This window comes from Dendrobium catenatum, unplaced genomic scaffold, assembly GCF_001605985.2.
Source record: "Dendrobium catenatum unplaced genomic scaffold, ASM160598v2 fragScaff_scaffold_257, whole genome shotgun sequence".
NCBI lineage: Eukaryota > Viridiplantae > Streptophyta > Magnoliopsida > Asparagales > Orchidaceae > Dendrobium > Dendrobium catenatum.
The window spans coordinates 596,900-602,578 of NW_021318719.1; positions in this window are offsets into that span (position 1 = coordinate 596,900).

Sequence of the window (5,679 nt, forward strand, 5' to 3'; positions counted from 1 at the left end):
CCCCAGTGTTGGCAGAGAATCGTCCGTCCTTTCACACTATCCCCAGTGTTGGCAGTGAACCATCATCCTTTTACACTCTCCTAGTGTGGGCAGAGAACCCTTCGGCTGTTCACACTCTCCAAGTATAGGCAGAGAACCCTTCAGCTGTTCACACTATCCAAGTGTAGGCAGACAACCCTTCGGCTGTTCACACTCTCCAAGTGTCGGCAGAGAACCAGATCTTTTTTACAGATCTTCTCACAAGAATTTAGAAGGAAGAAGGAAAAGAGTGAAGTAATCCCAATTCACAAGTAGAGATTCTTACCTTTGAAATCCAAGTAAAGCCATCTCGCTACAGTGGTAGGAATCCTCCCTTGAATGCTCTCTTCCACTCTCTCCTTGGCTATTCACTCAAGAGGCATGAAGATCAAATGACAAAAAGATTGGGTGGCAGTCTAATTTGGACTATTTATACAAAAGACAAGAAAAACTGCCCAAAAACTGCAAGTATTCAATTCTGTATGCAGTGGATCGTCCCGTACGATCGTGGATCGTTCTGGACGATTTTACTTAAACGACTTGAAACAGCCTTATTTGTATATGTGTATGAAATGACTTCATACAGCTGATCGTCCCGTACGAACTAGGTTCGTCCGGTACGAACGGTTAAAACTAGGTCGGTTCTAGAAACTGCTGAAAACCGTTCTAAGTCGGTTAATCGTTTGGACTAAAATATATTCATCTGGATGAAATTTTTATAGAGGACAGATTGTCCTGGATGATTATTTATTTCGTCTGGATGAAAATTTTCCAGAGGACCAATCGCCATTGACGATTATTTAATTTCGTCTGGGCAAAAATTTTCCAGAGACCAGATCATCCTGGACGATTATTAATTTCGTCTGGACGAAAATTTTCTAGATGACCAATCGCCATTGACGATAATTTAATTTCGTCTGGAAAAAAATTTTACAGAGAACCAATCGTCCTGGACTTCAAAAATTTTACAATCACTCCCTTTCAATTTGATTTCTAAGAAAAGTGCAAGCTTCAAATTTTACAAAGTATCTCATGCTGAATTTAATTTGAAGTCTTCGTAGTCTGGAGTTTGTTTTTCCTGAAATATTAGTACACACAAGAGCAAATACAGTTCTTCTAAAAATTGTTAGGAGAGAACTACACATTTGAACAATAATGTTTGGAATCATCAAAACTACATAAGTTACAAAAATGTAAAGCATGCAAATAGCAACTATCTTAACACATCCTAGATGATCAAGATCATCCGGGATGATTAGAACAAAAATTAAATCTTTAAACCTTGCCTAAATTAGCATTGGCGGTTGATTTCCAAGATCATAAAGGATTATCCTGGATGATCCGAAATCATCTAGTATGTTTATTTCAAAACTTGATCTTCTTGATTTGACTAGATCTCACTCCCTTGAGTGTGTGTGTGCATGGTCACCAAGCAAGCATACACCCTTACAAGACTTGACTCAAGAAATCAAAATTACATCAATGAATATTACAGACCCATTACAACATAACATTATTCAACCCATTCTTGAGCTCTAATTCTTTTTTTGATGTTGCATGGTATTCCTAAAATGTTAGTATACACAAAAAATAAATATATATTGCAAATACAAGTAGATAACAAAAAGTGAGCCATAATATTTATTATCATAAAAAACATAAACTCATAAGCTCGAGTTACAACAAAGGATTGCATCTTGTCATCAATGTTGCCCATTAACAACTATACAACTTGCTCTTCTTCAAGTTGTTGCTCACATTTCATGCTTAGGTTATGCTAGCAAGTTATGTATTTTGACACTGATTCTTCCATTTTTCTTTTATCTACAGTAAGGTCAACAATCGTTATCTTCCCTATTGCACTGGAAAATCTTTTCACAAACTTAGTTTCCACATATGTGAAGGTTTTCATAGAATAATTTGATATTTTAGTGTACCATTCGAAAGAAATTTCTGTTACACTTCTGATGAATTATCAGAAGAGTAGGGCGTCATTTCCTCCTATGTTCCCACAGGTGGCTTTAAACTATGCCAAGTGCTTCTTGGGGTTGTTATTATCATTGAAAGTGTTGAACTTTGGGACCTAATACCCTTTCGGGTATGGTACTTGGTCATATTCAACAAGATACATATGACCTTTACCCACCAACCTCTCTGCTTGATCAACGACTATAATTGCTCTAATCTTTTCTATGATTATTCCTTCCAACTATGTAGCAGTTATAGGTTCGAAAGTACTTGCAACATGTTGTGGAGTGGGCTGGCAGACGATGTTATGAATCTCATGACCACCTTCAGAAATGCCCCGTACTCTAGAGACTTGAGGCATTTGAAAGTTTGGAGGATCCGGAGGAGGATTGGTCATAGGGCCAACATAGCATTTCTCTACATCATCTACATCATTATCATCATTTGGGTCATCATCTCAGTCATCTTCTCATTTAACTGAGAGATTTCCCTATCCTTTACTCATATTTGTCGTCTCATCTGTCATTGCATTTTAGTGAGTGTGATGTCTTCGGCATCAAAAAGATTCTCTACTTCCTCTTCTCCTTGGGAATTGCCACCTCTGCCAGTGGTGGACCCATCTCTTCGGTAGCATCGATATACTTGCCTGGGTGACGGTTGCCAATAACCGACATCCTTATCATCATCATAATCAGCACCATCCTCGATGTCTATATGTGTCACCATATAAATAACTTCCATATCTAAGGTGTTATTTGTTTCTTCCAATCCTTATTCTAGGATTTTTTCTATATATTATTCGATATTTTCTTCCCCTTTGAGATATTCTTCACCTTTTCTATTTTGATCTTCTATAATTTCTTCTAGCACTTGAATCTCCAAGAAGTGATGCCACTAGATCTCCGGTTCTTGGTTAGGCAAGAAGATTTCTTTGACTAGTGGACTATGGTAAAAGTTAGTCCCTCACTTTGGAGGGGATAAAGAGCGACGAGATCCCCTGGAGCATTTTCCAAGATTCGACCATTCAGAGGGGTGTCATTGTGGGTCCTTTTTGAGACCCATTTCTGACATTCTTTATAGATGGTGGCGAATCTTCGGGAAGCTACACTGGATGTCATGCCCAACTTAATGCCTCTTTGTCTTCTATCTTCTCTTTCTTCTTTATAAGGCTTTGGACTCCAAATCTTCTTTCCTTTATGTCGGGACCTTTCGGCGATGAATCCCTAAGCATTCAGTTTAGGTGTCACACCCCGATGTTCATCGTACGGGATATACTTTCTTTCCTTTCTTTTTTGCTGTAACAGATATGAGCTCCCTTGGAGGAGCTCTTCTGGTCTTAACCACCAATGGCCACTGGTAACTTTTCTTCAGCCCTTTCTCTTTCACTATATTAAAAACTCAGTATGCTCGAGCTGAAAGAGTCTCAGGCTCTTTCTTCCTTGGAGGAATTGGGGCTTCAAGCTGTTGATCCAAAAAAGATTGCTTTAGCTCTCCAGTAGAGCTATTTCTCTTTGCCCACTTCAAGTTTGCGAACCTGTTCTGGGTTAGAATGGTAGCTTCAGACTCTTGGGCAGGTAAGTTTGAGGGATAGACAGACACCAATTGCTACTGAGCTCAGAATTTAGCATGCATCTTCCTTCCCAGCCTCCTTATAGGACTTCCAGATGAGGAGGCTTCAACATTATACTTTCTAGGTGAAAATAACCCGGTTGAAAGAGTAGCGATGTTGGTAGTCACCATAGAGACTCTTCCACCATTCATAATCCTCCTGGTGGTCAGGGTCTCAGGATGTGATAGCCTCTCAAATACATAAACCCTCTTTTGACAATTTTCAACAATAGGTCGTTGTGCCGGCAGATGCACATTATGGGTAGGAGCTTCGACAGATCTTGTAATAATTATAAGGAGGTCAATGCTACCGAACTGGATGGTAGCCCTAGTATTTTTGATGTTAATCACGACATTTGCTAGTTGAATCCTGGCTCCTCATCCCAACTAGATGGTTATTGGGGTATTATGTAGATCTATATGCATAAATGAAAGGCAAGGATTAGTAATCAGAATCTAATATATCACTCTGTACTTTTAAAATGCTGAGACTTGCACAAAACATAAAAACAAAAATGGACAAAAATAATTAGCATAAGTAAGCAATAAAAATAAATTTAAAAACTTTGCTTAATGCCAAATGAATTTGATAAATTATCATTTTAGAATATTCAAGACTTTGATCCATTAAACGATCATTTTGAAAGACTCAAAATTTTTTGTATGAGTTAATATGGTTGCTATTATAGGACTAAGATGACTAGTCAAAGATGAAAAGAGAAACTAATCCCCAGCGGAGTCGCTAAAAATCTGTGGGTTCCAAAAATTTGTCCCCGACCTCTGCCTGCGTTGATTGCTTTTTTTTATTAGGAGGAGTTTTAACGAAAAAAGTTCTGGGGTAAATTTTGAGAGGAAGATGGGTTTGTAGATAAGATACTAACCAGAGATTTCACCCTCATTTTGCAAGGACTTTATGATCTGAGTTTTGGTTTCCTATAGGCGCAGGCCCCCTATTGTTAATTACACCTCTCGATCATGAGAGAGAACTTTTGATTAAGGCTAGTCATCAATCAGATACATAATAAATACATGGTATCTGGCATATAGTAGCACTAATGGGAAATCATAATTTGGAAATTTGAAGATTTTAGAGTTTTGGTAAGCATTTGGGTGGACTTTAGGATTTTGGAGTTTTGGTAAGCATTTGGGTGGAATTTTAAAGTATTTTTGAACCCTCCGGTTGAGATAAACATTCAAGATGACCATCATTGGGGTGCCTTTGAAGTCTCTTTCACTTTATTGATTGAATCTTATCAACTCTGTCGAGTTATCGATAGAGGATCAGATTTCGTAGGATTCATGCCTTTGTTTGTAAATGTTCTTTTTTAAAGACCTTGAAAACCTAATATGAATGTATAGAATAAATATTCCAGTCAACTTTATGACTGCATATTTATCCAACGATTTGAACCCTATCTACTCATATTTACCAACTTAGGAGGATTGGGTTTTGTAGGATTTATGCCTTTATTAGTGAATTATCTTGATTATTTTCCTTAAAGGCCTAATATGAATGTATTAAATAAATATACCAGTCACCATAATCGTATATTCAAATGATGATTCGAACCCTGTCGACTCTTATTGATCCGTATAGAAGGATCGGATTCAAACTTGAATTCACTTATTGACCCATGCAGCATTCCTAGATGTCACATGTGTTCACAGAGCTTGCTCGTCGAAGCCCATGTGAGTTTTTGGGGGCATTTTATAATTATATCCTATCGAATCATTTTTATCTGCTTAAGAGGATCGAGTTCAAATTTAATAACCCACGTAGCATTCTTAGACGTCACATGTGTACCAATAACATGCTCGTTGAGGCCCATGTAGGTATTTTGATTGCATTTACCCCTTTTGTACCTATGTGTATACATATTACAATGCATGTGCAAGGTTATTTTGAAATATTTATAAACACCTTCTATCTGCTTACAAGAATATTACATATTCGGTGGCGTGGTGTAGCAGCTATTGAATTGAGTTATTTGATGCCCTATATAGGTAGACTGTCATGCCTACTTGTTGCTTTTTACAAGTAGATTTTAGTGCACCAATGAATCTCATGCTTTGCATTTGTAGATA